This window comes from Diachasma alloeum, unplaced genomic scaffold, assembly GCF_001412515.2.
Source record: "Diachasma alloeum isolate Michigan unplaced genomic scaffold, Dall2.0 Dall_scaffold_01174, whole genome shotgun sequence".
Classification (NCBI taxonomy): domain Eukaryota; kingdom Metazoa; phylum Arthropoda; class Insecta; order Hymenoptera; family Braconidae; genus Diachasma; species Diachasma alloeum.
In genome coordinates this window covers 28,265-51,489 of record NW_021681284.1, presented here as the reverse complement: position 1 = coordinate 51,489, position 23,225 = coordinate 28,265, and the positions used below count along the sequence as shown (strand labels likewise).

The 23,225-nt window shown below is 38.2% G+C and overlaps 1 long non-coding RNA gene across 3 annotated transcripts; it reads left to right on the top strand.

The window, feature by feature from the left end:
• Positions 1–8,841: 8,841 nt before the first annotated feature.
• Positions 8,842–18,258, top strand: LOC107046004. Of its 3 annotated transcripts, none has more exons than XR_001461505.2 (3): positions 8,842–8,943; positions 12,011–12,237; positions 13,040–18,258. It is a non-coding gene; the product is annotated as an uncharacterized LOC107046004 (long non-coding RNA). The 3 variants fall into 3 exon arrangements; XR_001461506.2 differs by having other exon boundaries at positions 8,842–8,984; XR_001461507.2 differs by lacking the exon at positions 8,842–8,943 and adding an exon at positions 11,625–11,926.
• The last annotated feature ends 4,967 nt before the right edge of the window (positions 18,259–23,225 follow it).

The window sequence follows — 23,225 nt, the reverse complement described above, 5'->3', positions numbered from 1 at the left end:
AAAAGAAATTCATTGATTCAATGTCAAGATATAAATAGCAACATATATTAGATTCGCTCTGAATAAATAAACAAGCTATTGAAAAAAAAAACACTGATATTCCGAATTACAAAAAAAAAATTCATCAACTTCAATTTTTTTAATGGATAACATTTTTTTTCCCATCTGATCTTCACGCGGATCTGGGGGATGAACGGTTGGGAATAGGGGTAAAGTACCCTAAACATTTTTTGTGTCGAATTTTCATCTCTACAACTTTGAGTATTACGTTTTTGGACGCACAGCGCGTTATTGACGAGTTATTTCGAAAAAACTGTTTTCAGGGGTAGTTTTTTGGCTTTTTCAACCCCCGCACAAACTTGGGGAACCTTAAATATCCGCCATTAGTTTCATACGCCCAAATCACAAATTCCATAAAAAATTGAGCCTGCAGCGCAAACATTCGTATGTTAGACCGACGTTCATTGGACTAGTCGGAGATCCGTTCGGGGTTTCTCCGCGCTTTTGAAAATTCATTCCTCCGCTCCTAACGGAGATTAAGAAATGAAACCGATGTCATTTATTAAAAATACAATGGTCGATCGGTAGGCTTTGGTTTCATTTCTACATCTCAATTAGGGAGGGGAGAAATTAATTTTTGAATGAGAAGAACTTGTCCGGAGTTACTGCACGATTTTAAAATTCATTCCTCCTCTCCTAATAGAAATTAAGCAATGAAACCGCTGTCATTTATTTAGAACATAATTCTCCATCGATCGATATTGCTTTTATTCTTTCATCGTAATTAGGGGGGGAGAAATGACTTTTCCAATTGGGGGAGGCCCTCCGAAGAGCCGTTCGGGGTTACTCTGCGCTTTTGAAAATTCATTCCTCCGCTCCTACGTGAGATTAAGGAATAAAACCGCTGTCATTCATTGAGAATTTAATTCTCGATCGATCGGCGTCGGTTTCATTCCCTTCTCTCAATTAGGGGGGGGGGAGAAATGAATTTTCCAATCGGGGGAGCCCCTCCGGGCTCACCGTTCGAGGTTTCTCCGCGCTTTTGAAAATTTATTCCTCCGTTCCTATCTGAGATTAAGAAATGACACCGATGTCATTTATTAAAAATATAATTCTCAATCGGTAAGCTTTGGTTTCATTACTTCATCTCAATTAGGGAGGGGAGAAATTAATTTTTGAATGAGAAGAACTTGTTCGGAGTTACTGCGCGCTTTGAAAATTCATTTTTCCTCTCCTAATAGAGATTAAGAAATGAAACCACTGTCATTTATTGAGAATATTATTCTCGATCGATAGATGTTGCTTTCATTCCCTCTCGGCAATTAGGGGGGGGGGGAGAAATGAATCTTCCAATCAGGGGAGCCCCACCGGACTCACTCGACGCCGGAGAGCCATTCGGGATTTCTCCGCGCGTTCGAAAATTCATTTCTCCGCTCCTACTTAAGATTAAGGAATGAAACCGTTGTCATTTATTGAGAATTTAATTCTCGATCGATCGGCATCGGCTTCAATCCTTCTTCTCAATTAGGGTGGGAGAAATGAATTTTCCAATCGGGGGAGTCCCTCCGAGCTCACTCGACGTCGGAAAGCCGTTCGGGGTTTCTCCGCGCTTTTGAACATTCATTCCTCCGTTCCTAACTGAGATTAAGAAATGACACCGATGTCATTTATTAAAAATACAATTGTTGTTAGATTTTTCGTTGAAAAATACTTAACAAAAATTAATCTTTGGTTGGTTTGAATACGTCTTTGTACGTTTTATATTTCTTTCATCTCTTGTGTTTCCACTTCACATCGAAGAACATTTTTAAGTGTGAAAATTCCGAGAAATTTGAGGCATGATATTTATGCTCTGTTTTTCTAGCTTAAGCACAATGCATGAGTGGGACCTTTTGAGTGTGAGTCATCAGGCCCAGGGTGTTGAATCCCTTTTGTCAATATAGTTAGTTCCTCTGAGGAAATGGTACTGAGCGGATGTGTCTTCCGAGCGTATAAAATAAAGGAAAATTCTGTTCATTTATTTACCAGTATAGTTATTTAAAATTACCCCTTTTCCAATAGGTTATGGGCCCAGAGGACGCAGTGCGCAAATTTGTTTTTCAATATTAAGTGTAAATAAGTGAAAATAGAAGTGAAAAGTATAAACTGAAGTGACAGTTGAGTTAAGAGTGACGTGATGGAGGAAATAAAAATCAGTAGGGAGTTCAAGCCATTCAGTGGCGAGAAATACAGTGTGTGGAAGTTCAGAATTCGTGAATTACTGACAGGAATTGATGTTATCAAAGTGTTAGACACAGAGCCAGACGATCCTACGTCAAAGAAATGGAGGAAAGCTGAACGTCTTGCTAGGAAGGCGGTTGTTCACCTGGATGATGCATTCGTAACTTTTGCGAAGCCCGGCCTCACAGCTAAACAAATCCTCAAGGGTCTGGACGAAATTTATGACCGTAAAAGTCTTCCCAGTCAGCATTCAGTACGAAAGAAGCTACATGAATTGAAATTTCAAGGAACTACACCGCTAATTATCCATCTCACAGAATTTGATGACCTTGTTAGAGAATTCATTGGTGCGGGTGGAAGAATGGATGAATCTGATAAAGTGTCACTTTTGTTCTTAACTATGTCAGATTCATATGAAAGTGTTATCACTGCACTCGAAACAATCAGTGAAGATCAGTTAACACTCGAATGTGTCAAGAAACGCTTATTAGACCACGAAGTGAAATTAAAAGCTAAAGCCAGTGACACAAGTGCCAAAGTATTGCATGTCGTGAGTGACAAGAAGAATGAGAAACATAATAAGACATCATACTTTGGAAGTAGAAATCTGAAGCGACGGAATTTCCATCGTGGATTCAAAAAGTTCAATCCTAAAAACAAAGGTTTCAAGGGAAAATGTTTTTATTGTGGCAAACCAGGACACACAAAGAATGAGTGCAGGCACTTTCTGAGGGCTCAAATGGAAGAAAAGAAAAGAGGAGGACAGCAGAATAGAGAAGGATCAGAACAAGAGAAACAGAAAACATCGAAGACAGTACAGACTGCTCAACACGTGCGGTCCAGCAATGATGCAGATGGTTTCTGTTTCATGGTCGGGAGCTACCTGTATCAAGCAGAAGATAAAAATAGAATCACATTCATTTTGGACTCAGGTGCCTCCGATCACTTGATTAATCGGAGTGATTTGACCGATAACTTCATCGATTTGGAAACACCTATTAAAATTTCCGTTGCCAAAAATGGCCAATATATAAGTGCAACGAAAAGAGGAATACTGCATCTAATTACCGACACAGGAATTGAAGGTACTTTGGAGGATGTTCTCTACAGTCCTGAGCTCCCGCACAACCTACTGTCAGTTACGACGATGCGAGAAGCTGGTTTGACGATTGTGTTCGATAAAAAGGGAGTAAAGATAAGTAAAAATGGTAGAATTCTGACAGAAGGTAAGCCAGAAAATAATTTATTTACGATTGACTTCAAAATCGGTTCAAGAACAGTAAACGGTACTGCCCATGCTAGCGTAAAAGATAATTATGAATTATGGCACCGACGATTAGAGCACATAGGGAAATGTAAATTCCTTCAGATGAAGTCAAAAGCGATGGTAAACGACACTGAATTAATAGAGAAGGTTACACCGAATGATAGTATCTGTGAATCATGCATATTCGGGAAGCAAGCGTGTTTACCGTTCGGCAAAGAAAAAGACAGAGTACATAAAACGGCCATTGTTCATTGTACATTCGGATGTAGCGGGGCCGATCACTCCTCCGTCGATAGATGGCAAAAATTATTTTGTTTTGTTCGTTGATCAGAGAACCCATTATTGCGTTACGTATCCTCTGACGTATAAATCGGAAGTATTCTCAGTTTTTAAAGACTTTGTTTCTAAAGGTGAGAGTCATTTCGATTTGAAAGTCGTGCATTTGTATAGTGATAATGGACGCGAATATTTATCAAATGAAATGAAAGAATATTGTACGAAAAAGGGCATCAGTTATCATTTGACGGTTCCAGGAACTCCTCAATTAAATGGTGTTTCAGAGCGAATGGTTCAAACAATAACTAATAAGGCTAGGTCTATGATAGCCGACGCGAAGTTGTCGCAAGTGTTCTGGAGTGATGCAGTTTTGACTGCGACTTATTTGATTAATATATCTCCAACAAAAGCTCTGAAGGAGGACAAAACTCCGTACGAAATGTGGCATGACAGAAAACCCCAAATTAAATATCTGAAAGTATTCGGTTCGACAGTATATGTCCATAAGAAAACTAGAAAATGTAAATTCGAAGAAAAGTCCTGGAAAGGAATTCTGGTTGGGTATGAACCGAATGGTTACAGAGTTTGGGATGTAGAAACCGGAAAATATGTTGTCGTGAGGGACGTCATTGTAGACGAGACGAATTTCCTACACTCGAGGCCTGTTGCAAGGCTGGAGGGGGATGAAGGGGCCCATGGTCGGGGTGCCCGGATTGAAACTGAGGTCTTTGACGATAAGTCGGAATCAGTAACGTCTCGTGCATCTGATATTATGAAATCAGATGAAAGAAAGGAAACAATTGAGTCCGACGATTGTAATGATCAAGGTGGATCAAGCAAAATTCCAAAAATAAACAATGAGCGTGAAGCGACAACAGACGTAGAAAATCGTACAAAAGATTTATCTGTTAATGAAAATGTAACTGAAAAACTAAGGAGAAGTGATCGAATAAAAAGTCTAGCCCCTGTATCGTATAATGAAAATGAAAATATTAATGATGATATCTTGTGTGCTCAGTCTATCGCATGTAAAATCCCGCAGTCGTTTGCGGAGGTAAGAGAGAGAGAGAGAGAAGATAGAATTCATTGGGAACGAGCTATTCAAGAAGAAATAAACTCTCTCATTATAAATAAAACTTGGACATTAGTACCAAAGCCAGATAATGTAAATATTGTAGATTGTAAATGGGTATTTACGATAAAGAATGATGAGTTTGGGAAACCATTCAAATATAAGGCTCGTTTAGTCGCGAAGGGGTTCAGTCAGGAATATATGGTAGATTACAATGAAACATTTGCTCCTGTCGCAAGAATCACAAGTTTTCGGTTTATTATTGCTTTTGCAAATCAGCATAATTTGTTAATACATCATATGGATGTTAAGACAGCCTTTTTAAATCGTGAATTAAAAGGAGAAATTTATATGAGGATACCAGAGGGAATTGTTTCTGATGATAATCAGGTGTGTCGATTGAATAAAGCTCTTTACGGATTGAAGCAAGCAGCTAGGTGTTGGTTCGATGTTTTTGAGAGAACTCTCAAAGAGAGAGACTTCCAAAATTCCTCAGTCGACAGATGCATTTATATTTTAGACAAAGGGAATATTTTGAAAAATATCTATGTGGTGTTGTACGTTGATGATCTCGTAATAGTTACTGCTAATATTGAGACAATGAATAGGTTCAAAAATTACCTAATGAATAAATTTTCAATAGTAGATCTAAAAGAAATCAAGCTTTTCTTGGGAATAAGAATAAATCGAGATAAAGATAAAATCACATTAGATCAGACTGCTTACATCAGAACAGTACTTGCTAAATTCAAAATGGATGAATGTAATGGAGTTAGTACACCGCTTGAAAGTAAACTAAATTTTGAAGCACTGAATTCCGATAATAAGTATGACGCACCGTGTCGAAACTTAATCGGATGTTTGATGTACATTATGATTTGCACAAGGCCAGATTTGAGTGCGGCAATAAGTTTTCTGAGTAGATTCACAAATAAAAATAACGCAGAGTTATGGAAATGTCTAAAAAGAATTTTGAGATATTTGAAAGGTACGGTTGATCTAAAATTAACGTATACGAGGAGTGACTCAGAAAGGATTTTATGTGGTTATGTCGATTCAGATTGGGGCAGTGATGAGACAGACAGAAAAAGTACAACAGGTTTCTTGTTTAAAATCTATGATAACTGTACAATTTGTTGGAATACCAAAAGGCAATCATCAGTAGCAGCTTCATGAACTGAAGCAGAATATATGGCTCTCTATGAAGCAGTAAAAGAAGCATTGTGGTTAAGATCATTAGTTGAAAGTATTAAAATCGATATGGAAGGGCCAATAATAATTTTCGAAGACAATGCAGGTTGTATTAGTATCGCGAATAACCCAACAAATCACAAGAGAACGAAACACATTGATATTAAATATCATTTCTCGAGGGAACGAATAGCCGAAGGTCTAATTACGTCAAAATATGTTCCAACAGGTAAGCAGTTGGCGGACATTTTGACAAAACCACTTTCAACAGTGAGATTTGTGAAACTAAGAGGACAAATGGATTTGGAATAATCAAGAAGCATTTATTTATGTATTTTTTATTTATTTGATGGAATAACGGAAAGCGTTTGTGGTGCTATGAAAATGTAATTAGATAATAAGAAATTAGTAGTGGTCTGGTAAGGTTTTTCTGGGTTTTCCCTTCTACCCTGTGCAACGAATGTTGGACCACAGTAAGGTTACCCAGGATGAAGAAAACGCGAGGAAGGCACATCATCAATTAATTAAGTGAATGATTTTATGTGTTTATATAATAACATATATATATAACAAGTATGATAAGAATGTATATAGAAACACTTACTAATAGTTGTAATGATAGTCTGAGTGTTTGATAGACCCGATTAATTTTTGAGGGGGGGTGTTAGATTTTTCGTTGAAAAATACTTAACAAAAATTAATCTTTGGTTGGTTTGAATACGTCTTTGTACGTTTTATATTTCTTTCATCTCTTGTGTTTCCACTTCACATCGAAGAACATTTTTAAGTGTGAAAATTCCGAGAAATTTGAGGCATGATGTTTATGCTCTGTTTTTCTAGCTCAAGCACAATGCATGAGTGGGACCTTTTGAATGTGAGTCATCAGGCCCAGGGTGTTGGATCCCTTTTGTCAATATAGTTAGTTCCTCTGAGGAAATGGTACTGAGCGGATGTATCTTCCGAGCGTATAAAATAAAGGAAAATTCTGTTCATTTATTTACCAGTATAGTTATTTAAAATTACCCCATTTCCAATAATTGTCGATCGGCCGTCTTTGGTTTCATTCCTTCATCTCAATTAGGGAGGGGAGAAATTAATTTTTGAATGAGAAGAACTTGTCCGGAGTTACTGCACGCTTTGAAAATTCATTCCTCCTCTCCTAATAGAGATTAAACAATGAAACCGTTGTAATTTATTGAGAATATAATTCTCCATTGATAGATATTGCTTTCATTCTTTCATCGTAATTAGGGGGGGAGAAATGAATTTCCCTATCGGAGGAGCTCCTCCGGTTAGTCCGCACTTTTGAAAATTCATTCCTCCGCTCCTACTTGAGTAGGATAGAATAGAATTTCTCGAAGATTCCAAAAAGCTTAATTGTTCTTCGTGCATGAAAAATGGGGATCTTCGGGAAACTCCTTGAGATCGCAAGACTTTTACCGATTTATTTTTTTCCGTGTGACGTCCGTATAGAATATCAAAAAATCAATTTAACTTTGGGATAAATGGAGAGGAGAGAAAAACGTGAATATCTCGGAAATTAGATGCGACAAAGTGGGCCCTTTTCACGTGGACGTACACATATAATTGGACTGAAATTTATAGAAATTTTTAATTTGCAATGACGAAATTCCTTGAAATTTCCGTATTACGGCAACGCTATAAAAATTCCCAATAAGTTCCCGGAATTTCTGCGAAAATATTACTGAAACTTACAGACATCATTCCTGATTTCAAGACATTCCTTTGATTTTCAGGATCATGTCACTAGAAATTTTTTACAAAATGACTTAATTTTAACATTGCTTGCTCATTGCATTTCAGAAATGCAGCTGCCTAAAAAAGACACATCGATTCCTAGGAACAACGTTTTTTTTTCTCGGTAAATACAGACAATAGAGAAATGTCAGAGTACAGTGAATAAACTTCACTCGTCAAAAACTCCATAATGGCAGAGTTAAATTCCCTGATTTTTTTTCACTCTCGATTAATTTTTTAAAGATTCAAATTGATACTTAAGTATCAATTGATTCATTCACATCGTTCCATTCCATCGGGAGATATTGTCGATTGGAGACAATTTTTTATGGTCACTGAAGAATGCAAACCATTCATTTAAATCTCGCAATAATCTGCGAAAAGTCTCATTCGTTAATCTATTATTATTGATTTAATCCCATTATGTGTATGAGATTTGTTGAGATATAATCTCTCACAAATATTGAATATATTTCTCATCAAAATAATTTGAAATTCATTCATTACCTTTGTATCACTGACAAAATATGTAATAAATGTGAATAAGATGAATTGCTCGTATTTTTTTTTTTTTTAAAGATCTAGTTGTATAGAAATTCAAATAAATGATCCTCTTTCGCTCAAGACTTCATAATTCCTTCTCTCCCTCTCCTTTATGATCAACTAATTTACAAATTAAGACAATAAGAAGTTGTATGAACGAAAATGGGATAATCAAGCGGATGAGTGAATGCAAAGGAGGTTTCATGTTGGATTTAAGATTGGGAACGCATCCCTGTTATCGACTGTTTCCATGGTAATAGATGACAATTTCTTTACTCACAGAGACGGCCTCTCGATTAGTTCATGCGCGCCACCGCTATGAAACTCTGATCGAACAGTTCCCATAAGCCTGAGCAATCTCCCCTATTATCTCTGTTATTGATATCGTATTTCCTGTTGATAATTGCTTGGAAATCATGTAAAATTCCTGTTTTGTAGAGAAAATATAGACCTAGAATGCAATTCTCTTTAATATCAGCAAAAACTGCGTCGGGAATGATTGAATAATTTCCCACAGAAATCATGACTTCTTTAATTGCTTTATGTCGAAATCGTTCACCCGAGACAGTCATGCGAGGATTATGTGTTATTGTGAAAAAGTCTGGGATTAATTAGGGTAATATCAGTAGCTGTGTCAATGGTCATGGAACAAGAATGGTTATTAATTTTCCCTTTCAATTCTAAATTGAAAATTGGTTCTTGAATTCCATTGGTAATGTGAAAACATCGTGAAAAATTAGAATTTGGTTGAGTCAACTCGTCCCCCAACGAATTGACTCCATTTAGTTTCCCGAATTCGTGTTAGTGTTGGCAGATCTGTTACTGTTTGAATGTTTGTTATTATTCAAGTAGTGAGAATTTAGAAATCTAGGATTGAAATTCTTATTGCCATTGTTGAAATTGCAATACGGCTGATAATGATTGCGATTTTGGTTGAATTGTTGTGAGAAGTCCTCGGGTTGTTCTGATTGACGTTAGTGTCGAATTCTGTGCATTTATTGGCATGGTGGCCAAAACGTTTGCATTTAAAACACTGAACTTTAGTATAATGGATTTGGAATCGAGGATTTGATGTGTTTTGAGATTTTTAATCCCACGTGGGAAATTGAATTGAGTTGAGTTGCTCGTTTAACAGCTCTTTGGAAATTCTCATGATCTTCAGATCGCAGAGTAAATTCCATTTGAGCATCATTAATGTCATCAATGAATGCACGACATGCAGCACGATTTCGTTCTTCTTCAGAAGAATTTGAGTAAGCCAGACGGCTGAGTCGATCAATTTCTTCTGAGTAAACTACGTAACTCTCGCCTTTCCTCTGTTTTCGCGATTGTAACTCATTGAAATACATTCGAGAAAGCTGTTTCTCATCAAATTTGTCAGCTAACATTTTTGAAATCTTTTTGTAATCTGATTTATCTTCATCAGAAATTTTACTCAAAATCAATCGGGCTTTTCCACGAAGACGTGTTAATAATTGGGAAGCTTTAGTCTGTTCTGTCCACCGGTTATGAGAAGCAGCAATTTCAAATTGAAGGTGGTAGTGAGACCAAAGTTCCGAACCGTCGTATGTGTCGGGTTTGATATGAGAGCTCTTGCTGTGATCAGGTAAATGAAGCAAAGCATTTGCATTAGCTGACGCATCAACATTAGCACTAGTGTGAGCATTAGAAATAAAAGGATTTTGGAAGTTATCTATGGAGATTCTTGGTGGAGGATAGGGTGGCACTTGGACCCATGGAACTGATTAAGTCATGTCTGGATGTACTCGAGGAGGTTGATCAGAATTGGAAGGGGCTGTGGTACTTTCCAGTACATTAGAGTACACAGGGTGACCTTGGAGTACGCTTGAAGATGCTGAAAACCTGGGAGGGGCATTTGGTGCTTCTAGATTCTCTGGAGGTTGTTGAAGATTCAGTGGAAATCCGGAGATGTTAAAAGTTGTTGAGAGCCTTGAAATTTGTTGTTGGAGATTCTGGGGAACTCCTGAATAGTCTGGAGCCACTGGATTGTCTGGGAGTCGTGGGTGGAGATTTTGAGGAATTTCTGAAGGGCTTGGAGCTATTGGATTCCTTGAATGTTGTTGTTGAAGGTTTTGAGAAACTTCTGGAAGATTTGGAGCAATTGGATTCCTTGAAGATCTGTGTTGGACGTTCTGAAGAATATCTGAAGGATTTGGAGGAGCTGGATTCCTTGGATGTTGTTGTTGGAGGTCCTGAGGAATTTGTGGAGGGCGTGGAGCAACTGGATACTCTGGCAATTCTTGTTGAGGGACTAGGGGAACTTCAAGAGTGTTTGATGCAAATGAGTTCCCTGGAAGATTCCTCAATAAATTACAAAGATCGTTCCGGGCAGCTCGACGCTTTTCGTCTCGGTCTTCACGCATTGACTCTCACAAGCTAGTGACGACCTCATTCAGTTGGCCTCGAAATTCATTCCGAAGACGATTTTCCATTTCTTCCAGTTGAAGCGGGACAGGATTCGGTTGTTGAAGTTCTTCATCTGACGGTAAATGAGGGCGAAAACCGGCAGCAAAGGGGCCGGGACGTTCCTCCGAGTGTCCTCGCCTTCTTCTCCCTCTCCCCGCCATAATACAAAAATAAAGTGACTCACCAGTTAACGGGATTTGTTATTTTCCATAGTCTCAATCAAGGTAAATTAATCCAGAATGTTCGATAGTAGGGAATCCAAATAAAGAGTTGATCACTTTTCCGACGGCAATGATGGAGGGTTTGGTAATTGTACACTTCAATGTCCACAATTTCTTCCTTTAAAATCCTTTCCGCACGTGGGTTTTTCTCATCCCACTTCTGACACTAATGTTGTAACCGGTGAAAAAGGGGATCGACACAATATTCAAATGGCTGGGGCGGTTTATTAATTAATTAAGTACAGAAGATGAGTCGACGAAGAGATCTCCAAAGAGAATGAATCAATCCAAGTTATTCCAAAAGACAATCGTTGTCAAGGGGGTTCCGTGTCATCTTCAAGATGATGGACAATTGAATTATGATTCGAAGGGGGACACGTAACAGTATAATATGAGGATCATATAGGGGTCATGTAAGGGTTACATGAGGGTTATATAGGCATTATATGGGGGTCATATGAGGATCATATGTTCCTCATATGACCCCCATATGACTTTTGGTCCTTATACTGACTCTTATGACCCTACATTTCATAGGAAATCCTATTGAAAATGTTATAGGATATCCTATAGGAAATCCTATAAGATATCCTGTAGGAAATCCAATAGGAAAAACCTGAGAGGGAATCCTATAAGAGATCCTCGAATGAGGAATCCTATCTGAAAAATCCTATAGGAAATGTTCGAATTCTTCATAGGATTTTTTTAATACGTAATGCAAAAAAAAGCACTAGATTTATGCCGATCTATGCGGAAAGTCTGCATTACTATGCCTGATTTACGCATAACTGTGATATCATATGCCACAATGGACACACCCTAAGAGAGCGGTTTTGACGATTGCGTAAAGTCCACATATAGTGTTTTCTGTTTGTATGAGCTGCCGAGAACCTACATTTGTCGTTGGATATCCATTTATATCGACTGAAAATTGAGACCCTTGCATTCGTAGTTAGTGTCGGAGTAAATTCCACCATTGTGGGTGTACAGTTCAGAAATACAACGAAAAGTATACTTTTTTCTATTTTATTACAGAAAAAGAACATCAAAAACAACTGGAACGCGAACGTAAGGAGCAGAGAAAGGCTGAAAGAGGTGAGTTACGTACGGAACAGGAGCAGCATGAAGAGACTGATCCAGTAGTAGAGAAAAAGGATGTGTCGCTAGAGCCACAGCAAGCCCCTGCCGCTGCTGCGATACATACTGAAGGAGTCGTGAGGCCTGCTCACAGTATGATTCATGACGTCTCACATTCAGAGCCGGTAATTCCGAAAACATGTTTACAATACTGGATGATATGTTTAGGCATGTCTAGAGTACTCATTCATGTCAATTGTTTTGATCGATAGCTGGATATATCAGAATAGCACTTTTTCTATATTACTAGAACACGGCGCGAGCTTCGCGCGGGCATTGTTTTCTATGGGTGCCAGAATAGTAAAACCTTACCGTTTCTTACTTTCATTAATAATGCAGAAAAAAATGAATGAATTCAACAAGGTTTTTCACTATGAGAATTTAATTGTTGAATAATTTGTTCGGAATCGTCGTAATTCTCTTCATCTCCCTGTTTGTTCCTCTTTTGCTTGTTACGTTCTTTTTTATGTTTAGAAATGTATTGTGTACTGTATACATATATACCATCCTATATATATTTTTTTACAGAACTATATTAATTTTTTTTATAATTAAAAATAGTATATTTCGTCATTAGGCCAAAAAAAATTTCTGGCGAATGAGTTTTTGCATCCTGAGCCGAAGGCGAGGGCTGCAATCATATGAACTAGAAAAATTTTTTTAGGCCGTATGTCGAATCATATTTTTTGTCATAACGACTGTAAGCAGCGATTTACGAACGCGTAGCGTGGAATAGAGGCTTCAAAAATCGTTACACTGAACTTTTCAAAAGTGGACTACCTGAACTCCCCCTGTAAAATGCAATTTGAGCGATGGATCTAGGCTATCCCGGTTTGAATTTTCGCAAAAATTGCGAGCCTGACATCATCTATCCTCTATAAGAAATAATTGACCCAATGTTGAACAGTTGATATTGTTTTATTGCAGGGTTACTCTGTAAGACGAGAGGTGTACCACAGAGAGAGTCGATCAGTTTACTTCACAGTTGCATTTGCAGGCATTGCGCTAATTGCAGTGGGTATGGTTGGCGTAGCAGTATTTAAAAGACGAAGTGCACGAAGCCCTCATAGTCAGGGTTTTATTGAAGTAGATCAAGCGGCAACACCAGAAGAACGACACGTAGCCAATATGCAGATAAATGGCTACGAGAATCCAACATATAAATATTTTGAAGTGAAGGAGTAACTTTATCACCCTTAAAATCAGAATAAGTATCTCCGATTCATTGTTTTCTCACATCGTAGATTGTTCGTTTTTTGTCAAATTAAATAAGTGAAAGAGATCTATATTATAATTGATGTCTATCGTTTGTATCACCAGGCTGTACATGAGTAGACAATATTTCAGTCAGCGTAGCGAAGTATTGAGTCATTCGTTTTCTTAGTTGAAGATATTTCTGATTGGAATCGAATAGCATTAGTGATCAATACTCCGTATATTGTGCGATGATCGCAGCGCAGCAATCTTGGGAATTGTTACCAACAATAAATTGACCGTCCCAACAAAGAAATCCAAAAAATTTTGACATCGTACTTCTAAATCCCTAGAATAATCGTCTTTAAAGTTTTTTTTCTTTGGAAATCAGTCTATATCGTGAGATATCCAAAATCTAATGTAAAGCAGACCGGTAATTGCTGCGCCGCGTTCACATGCAATCATACTCGTCAACTTGGCACCGAACGATCAGCTCATGAGGAAGAATAATGTTGAATTAGCTAGTTCCACTTCCGTACATACTCATTTATTTATTTTTCTTCTTTCGTTGCTTAACTCTGAAAGAATTGTATTTCAATGATGTTTCAGAGTTCAACGCAATAAACGGAGTGTTGAATTAAATGCTATCTGCAGGACATAAGTTCGGAGAGATGCTATCTGCGGTTAAAAACAGTGCCATGAAAATAATAATACAAAACTTATGGAAAATAAATATAGGATTCCAATCATCGAAAGTATTTGGATTAGTCAATCATGCTCTGATATTTTAAGCGGTAAAATTTAACTAGTAATAACTTGATAAATTGAGCAGTTTCGCTGCTTGGAAATAATTGGCAGCAATTCGAATTGTAGAGCTAAATAAATAGTGTTGCTACTGAAGCAAAAAACAGTTAATGAAATTGAAGACTAGCTTTTTGAATACAAACAAGCAAGCAAAAATATAGCATTAATTCCATCACAAGAAAAATACTCTTGGAATATCAGAACGTCAGTTGAATCAATTTGATTATTCAGTTTCCTTCGTACATTCAACTTTACTGTACCTCTCTACTTTTTTCCATTTTAATATAGTTTTTAGATTATACATCCTTTCTTTTCCTAGTGATTATTGAGTACTTAATGTCTATTTAGTTTCATGGATAATTGGATGTTTAAAAACACTGAGAAGCACTGACATATTCAGTTGAAGAAAAATGGAGTGAAAGCAAGAAATAGATTAATCTATCATTCGAATAAAAAAATAGTAATTAAGAGAGTAGTCTACTATACTTGTTTTTATAATTTTATTTTTCGAATATCGCGGAAAATCACTGTTGAGAAATAAACAATGGAAAATATTCGAGAGGCTCGTTCGATTTTACCGAACCTTCTTCTCACACATCGAATATGTGTGTATACAACGTCGTAATAAATCATGTCGGGACTGTCGAATAAAAGGAACAAGACTATTTTTCTTCAAAAATGGAGTTATTTAGATGGAGTATAAAGTTATACAGCGGTACAGTGGATTCGAAAAATAAAATACCTTTATGGCAATAAATGCCATCAAGAACAAGACAAAGCTGTTGGAGTTTTAATTTACATTTTTTTCTAATTCAATGAATTTTTTGAAATTAAAGAACAAACGCGTTCATAACAATAATTATCTTAGGATAAGATTAATAATGCATATGCATGTATGATGACGATGGTGATGAATAATATACTACACGTTTAACGCTTATATATTTGTATATGATCAAGAAAAGATAGAAGACACGCACTTTGGCTCCGTTAGCACGAAGGAGCACACACACGCATATGCATACATTATACACTTACAACATACCTCTAAATATACGAAATGAACATTTCATTTAAAGTTATTCCTGCTGAGATGGAATGGAAAAGCGTTGAAGTAAATTTGAAGAGTCCGTCGGCATTCATTTCCTTCCAAAAAAATGTGTAGGGGAGCTTTTAAGAGCTTGGTGCGGCAAAATTCGCTATAAATCAATACCTAACGTATAATATGTGCATCGAAATTAACTAAAGAATAATTCAAGTGAATGACATGTGTACTGATTGCCTACATTCCCAAAATGTCGCAGTGCTGTGAAATAACTCGAAGAAAATCATGAGTATAGGAAATGATTAATTCGTCTTACTCATCCTCCACGAGTTGGAAGTGAAAAAAATATTTGGCCCAATTAATTTTCGATTGAAAACCTGCATTATATAGTATTATTTTAGATACTTTGAAGGGATATAGTAATATACTACCGTGAGTGTACTATCAAGACGGTGATAAAGTGAATCAACAAAAAGATACCATCGTTACATTAAATTCTAATGATATATAATTATATAGACATAAACATATACATAGGATTACAGATCTGCGTATATATTTATATATCATTATGAAGGCAGATTTATTATTGTACCTATAGCATGTAGTGTTGTGTAAAAACACATTGTCGCGTATGCAACATGGAACTGACGCCGAGTCACAGGTTCATTTGTTTTGGTGATTTTTTTTGCTCGTTATGAAACTTGATTCGTTTTCATTGGGGATGAAAAGCGTCAAAGCATTCATTGCATATTCATAAATGTTTTTTCATCGCAATAGTTCTTTTGTCCGGTGATTGATTGACGTGAAATTCGATTTTTCAATGTTATTGCTTTAAAGCATATCAGTTCAGATACGATTAATTCCTTTGAAAACAGGCAAAAAATAACACCATTGGCCCTGATCTCTCAAATGTATGCGTATGTGCGTGTATCCTGCATCCTTAGATGTAACGATCCTGTGACCCGGTTCTGGGCCGCTCTAAGTAAATTTAAAAATTGATTTTTGTAAAGAGGTAATAATTCTATATATGGAAATAATCAACCTAGCTTAAAGTGAAGAAAAACTACAAAGCAGGTGAGGTGTGAGAATAACAAATTGAAAGATTAATAATAAACAGAAATATACGTCCTTCGGTAGGAGTCCCAGTTGTGAGGGGATTAAAATGAAAAAAGAAATGATATTATAATTACATGGTTCAACAAAATTCGTTCGGATTTTGTGCTAAAACCAAAAGGTAATCCTCTGGGGAGTATATTTTGGAGTTGGGAGAAAAGACAAAATGGAGAAAGGACAAAATAGCCAAAGGAAACGCAAGCCATGGAATTCAGCACGTGATACATCCATCGACTAGGGTAAGCTGCATCTGGATAATAGGGTCATTCATTTATCAATCAATTCATTAGAAGGCGTCCAAACGGTGCATTGAAGTTGGTGTTCAGTGCAAAAGGAAATTACGAGTCTGTAAGTGACATACTTTTTCAAGTTCATATCCGCTCTTTCCAATCAGTTCCATATCAAGTTTATTCGGCGAACGATCGAAGCAATTGAGCAGGAATCGGACATAGGACCTTTTGCACATAAACCGACAATCGATTAGTACTAACCCGACCCACCCGGTCGCTAGAAAGATATCAGATACATCAAATTAAGTGAATACACTGTATTTTGAAGGAATTTGGTAATGAATCTAAAATATACGGATGGTTGCCACCATTCAAATAAACACGTTAAAAATTATCCGGAGGACTGGGTTACACTTTTGGGCCCAGATGAGACGAATTTTATTGAACCGTGTCATGGGTTGCACCTGTATTTACGAAAAAACAGAACTTATTCCTTTTTTTGTGATCTATCGGACATCTACTAAAGTTCTTCCTCAATTTAATGTCACAACCAAAAAACGAGAACAAGGCGACTATTTTTTCGTTGTTATGGCATCCTTTACCCTTGTAGTGAACAGAGTTAATAAAGCTAACCAATTGTGTATTAGACGACGTTTTTCTTCGCACATTCATATACTCATAATTTAAGTCTGTCAAAATCGTATTCTTTGTGACTGTACAATAACAACATGAATTCGAAGAAAATGAGAAAAAATCGAGACATTCAAAGAGGGAATGAAAATCACTATATCATGCTGGCAATTGACCAATTTGTAAGAGAACGTGAGGAATTAAGAATGCGTGGAAGCTTTCACTGAATAACAGCAGTATATACCGTATATACCGTTTTTTGTCGGTACCTGAAAAATTATTTCAATATTTCCACATCCATATGAAAATAATTCGCTCAATCGATTTCTATAGAGCAAAAGTTTGTAAAAAAAAGATTGACATAAGTATCTGATTTCGTTTCACAATTCGAATAGAATCGCTATTCTTGAAAACGTAAATCTTTCGATGAACAATCCGTTTATAATCATTCTGCCAAATCGAGAAAGTGAACGTTTCTCATAGTAACAATTTGTGTCCGCTCTCGTTTGGTTTGTCTGGCGATTGCTCGATATTATAAGAGACTTGGAGATAATGTGGACGAATTTTTCTACCAGGGCAGAAGGGGATAGGAAGAACCGGAATACGAACAAATCTTTGAATCCTCTTTACCCAATAGATTGAAAAATGTAAACGTGTGGGTGAAACTGTTATCTCCACAAGAATGAAATTAAACATCGGATGGACAATTGAGGAATAGTCGTGGAAAATACAAGTTCAGAACAGGCTAAAAGCTTCATATGATGTTGGTGCCCTGTCCTTTCACCTCAAAAAGACTCACTTTATGCGTGGCCTTTAGACCTGTCAGCTAGCTCGTATTTTTCAACATTCTTGAAAATTTTGTAACCAGTTTTCAAGTTAGCTTGATCTCGGGTTGACAAATATTCATTTCGAATATATTTCTCATCTTTTTATATATTTGGTGAGGAGAATTAATGGAGCAAAGATTTATATCCGTATCGTTTTTTACCTCTCGCTGCTTACCCCTTTCCTTTCATTCTCGAAAGAGGACGACAAATACAATAATACGAATCATGGATAAAAGAATAATTATGTTTGTGGATACATGTAATTCTACTTACCAATAAATAAATGATGGAATACCCATATCGGCTTCTCTTCAATTTTTCTCAACAAAGAGAAGAAGCAATTAAAGTATTTCATATCAAATCGATCAATCCCTGATCCTCAGCCTTCCGAAAGTCGACGGAGAGATTTCTTCATGCGATGGAGGGATTTGCAATTTATCATTTTTTTTAGCTGTGTAAGCATGCAAATAGATTTTTGCTTATTAATAATCTGTAAACTGGGGAGGTTTTCGCATACATTTCAAGTCGATAAAATCTTCTATTGAATCCACTTTTTTTGACCCGCTGAATCCAAATATCGAGGTCTTCCGAGTCGAATTCCGACTAGTTTTTTTGTCATTAACCAAAGAACTAGCCACCACTAGGTCTACACTCAACTGCCGAGTCTTCTGCGGAAGTCACAGAATCGCAAAGGTTCCATCGCGGAGTTACTATGCGTAGAGTCTTGAATTTTGGTAGAAGAAACCGTGCTTCCAGTTCCGTAGCCGAAGGGACCCACCGACGCTCTCGTAGTGTAGGTGACCTGGTGGCGGATAATCCACGGCAACAGTAGGGCCTGCAGGGGTAAGATGGGCAGCAAGATGGGAGTGGTGTACATCAGCGACCGACACCGACACCGCCGTCTCAGCAGCATCAGCAAGATCGTGAAGACCTTAATCAGCCAGTCTCACCTGGAGCAGCTGGCATATTCCAAAGGGAGGAGTTTAGCACATCTATGTCGACTCCGATCTCAGTACCGGGAGGGGGGGTCACTTCTCCTAGGTAACTTCACTCCACTGCTGCGAGGGCAGGAGGTGACGCCAGAACCGGATGTCTCGGGTATTCCAAATATTGACTAGTGGCTGAGATGTTAAAAATGTTGGACAATGTGCAAGAGAAATTTAAGGAGGAAGCTCAGGAGCGCAAACGGTTGGAGAACGAGCTACAGAAGGCTTGGACGGAGGTGTATCGCAATCGTGGTGCTACTGGGATAAATAATTGGGTAAATAATCCACCTAATAATAATCTCAACACTAGTAATGATCATGTCCAGAGAGGGCTTATAGACCTGAAGGGTGCTCTACACTTGATGCATTCATCTAATGGCGAGAGTATCGATGAATTAATACCTTTTTTGAGATCGTGTGAGGGTACAAAGGACTTATTACAGTCTGAGCTTCATTCTACACTTCTCAAAACTATTCTGAAAAATAAATTGACTGGCAAAGCATTTGTACAACTGAAGCATAAAATAATAGAGTTTTGAAGAATTAAAACTGGAGTTAGAGGCATTATTCAGTAAAACGAAATTACTCGTGGGATCGTATACAGAGTTCAATAACCTGCAACAACGGAATGATGAAAGCATCAGCTAAATCGCAGCCAAAGCTGAACGAGTAACTCTTGATTTAATCGAGGGAATACAAAACCTCTTAACTAACGATTTGGGCGAAAAAGAAGAATGGTGTCAGAAAAGCCCTTTTGACTTTGGCTAAGGCTAATTTTGAGCAAGGGTTTGCCTGGTCAGATTCAAATTTTGGTCAGAGCAAATAACTATAAGACATTGCCTGAAGCGTGTCTAGGAGCAGTTGAGTCAGAGGAAACTATGCCAGGGTTTCGTGGAGCCTAAGGAAAATTCTGGAGGAAACTCTGGAGGAGGATTTGCAGTCGGTTCCAGGCATTCTCAAGGGGGAAATCGTCATTGAGGAGAACGACAATTCCTGGAGGCGGGTTATTTTGCTTGCGACCAGGCAGGACATCAGACGAAGGATTGCAAGACGCAGAAGAAAACGAGTTTACCTATTCCAGAGCGACGCAGTATCAACGCATATGGGGTGGTGTGCAAATTTTGTCACATTCCAGGGCATGACATAACGTCGTACCCTGTAATTGAAGAAACAATGTGGAATTTCCGAAAATGCGGAGTTGCAGGTGAAAGAGAAAAATGATGGTGCAAAGCAGGTCAACAAAAGGGCTAACAGTATCGCAAAAAAGAATAACAAAAATAAAGGCTCATCGAATGGAGAACCTACATTGCCAATGGGGGCATTCCAACTGGCGATGATGCAAATTAATGAAATTAAGAATAACGACGGTCAGCAAAACCCAAGGATTTCGACTGATTCCACTCTCAGAAGACGTAGGATCACATCTGCAGAGCCTTCCAAGACTAAGAATGATCTAATTTTGTCGGATGATGAGCTTAAACACCCGACAATGTTCCTGGCAGACTCTGGGGCTGCTATATCAGTAATAAAAACTGGAGAATTGAAGGAAGGTTTCTAGGTCTAGTTCGTGAGAAGGATACTACGTAAAATTTCCAATCGAGATGTTTGAACACTGGGGAAAGTGGAGATTTATTTGAAGATTGGCAAAGAAGAATTGGGACATGTATTTCACGTTATTCCTGATGATTTCCCATCCGAACAACCAATCTTAATAAAGACTAGAAGAGACACTTTAGCCTGGGCTACGACACTGAGCACAAAAATGGAATTGTGCATAAAAAACAATTGCAGCCGGGCGTGTTTTTGGGTGAATGGCTCACGAAGCCACGTGACGGTCGTGCAATCGTATGTATTATGAACACCACTGAAAACGACGTATTCTTGAACGTGCCGGTTGTGAAACTCGAGGTGTTGCCCCGATGCAGTAATGCAGATACATATGGCAAGGAGAGAAAGAGTGAAACAGGGGAGAATAAAACTTCTTTACGAAAATCTGAGGATTCCTCACCTCAATCGTGAAGAGAAGGAAAGTCTTCTAGAGATGTTAGAGGAGTTCAACAACATTGTGCCGCTTCCAGGGGATCCTATTGTTCCTGGGGCAGCACCTGTGAATATTCGGCCACATCGATTACCACATTCTCAGAAGGAAGAGGTGGATCGTCAGGTACAGGAGATACTGAAAAATGTGGTGATTCGACCAAGTAACAGCGAATGGAATGCCCCATTACTCGTGGTTCCAAAAAAAAACCTGATGCATCAGGGAAAGTCAAGTACGGGTTGTGGTTGACTTTCGAAAATTGAATGATGTCACTATCGGTGACTCATACCCACTGCCGAATATTTGTGATATTCTGGATTAGTTGGGGAACGCAAAGTATTTCACCACACTGAAACCTCAGGATTTCATCAAATTCCAGTGAAGGAGGAGGACAAGTGCAAAACAGCTTTTGTCATTACGCCCGATAAACCGCGATTCTAACCTCGCTTCGCTCGGTTAGATCGCGGTTTTCGGGCCCAACGACATAAAATAGCGTATATCACACGGCGATAAAAGCCTTCGGCTCGGATTATAAAGCCACATTCGCCAGATAATACTTTTATCGCCTAATGATGTAATATACTATTTCAATACCATTTGGGTGCTATGAATTCAACTGGTTGCCCTTCGGTGTAAAAGGAGGACCTGCAACATTCCAGAGACTGATTAACTCCGTCTTGGCTGGGATTCAAGGAATCAGATGCTTGTATATCTCGATGTTATTGTGGATTTTGGAGCAAGTCTGGAGGAGCACAACGACCGTCTACGAGAGGTGTTGGAACGGTTGAAAAAGGCTAACTTAAGGTTGCAACCCAATAAGTGTAATTTTTTAAGGAAGGAAGTCGTCTACTTGGGTCATGTAATCACCAAGGCGGGGTCAAGGCTGATCCTACCAAAATAGAAACAGTGAAGAATTTTCCCGTGCCGCAAACGACGAAGGAAGTGATTATGTCTTTCCTTGGATTGGCGGGCTATTACAGAAACTTTATTCAAGATTTTTCAAAAATCGCCAAGCCTCTCACAGACCTACTAAAAAAGGGAATAACTTGGACATGGGGAGAGAGAACGTATTGCTTTCGAGAGTTTGAAAGAAGAACTTATTACAGCCCCAGTATTGCAGTATCTTGATTTCAAAAAACCATTGTTGCTAACAACGGACGCATCGAACAAAGCACTTGGAGCTGTTCTGTCGCAGGGATAAATCGGGAGCGACTTTCCAATCGCTTACGCAAGCAGAACGATGAATAAAGCTGAAATTAATTATTCCACAACTGAGAAGGAACTATTGCTTATCGTGTGGGCGGTGAAACATTTTAGAGCCTACTTATACGGCAGAAAACTCGTCATCGTAACGGATCATCGACCCCTGAAGTGGATTTTCAATGTCAGGGACCCGGAATCGCGTCTCATGCATTGGAGAATTGAATTAGAAGGGTACGAGTATGAAGTTGTACACAAACCTGGGAAGTTGAACACAAATACTGATGCTTTAAGTCAAATCCATGTCATAACCCAAGCGCAGCAGGAAAGGATGGAAGCCGAAGGTGATAATATTAAAACCGAGAGCTTTGAGTCATCTGAAGAGAAAATCACTCAGGAATCAGGGGACATTCCTACAATAATGAGAGGATACCACGATACACCTTTTGGAGGACATCCTGGCATGCAACGAATGCACGAAAAAATAAAGTTAAAATACAAGCGGAAAGGCATGAAAAACGACATAGAGAAATGTTGCAACCTGCAGGAAATCCCAGCTGAACAAATTGGGGAAAACAACGAAAGTGTCCATGCAGATTGGAGAGGCTCCAGAAACAGCATTTGAACAGTGTGCGATGGACATATTGTTGGTCCATTACCGGTAACAGACGACGGGAATAAATACATCTTGACATTCCAGGATGCTTTGATAAAATTTTGCAAAACTATCCCGATTCCTGATCAAGAGGCAAATACTCCGGCGAAAGCATTTGCTGAAAGAATTATTTGCGAACATGGAACGCCTTCAGAACTGCTGACAGATCAGGGTAAAAATTTCACAAGCGAAATTTTTAAAGATGTCCGTCGACTCCTAACAATAAAGAAAATCCAAACAACGGCGTATCATCCTCCAACAAATGGTGTTCTTGAGAGGTCTCATCGCACGCTAGCAGAGTATCTACGAAGCTTCATTGGTGAGGATTAATGCGATTGGGATTGATGGTTGTCTTACGCGGCGTTTTCATACAATACACCCCCGCATA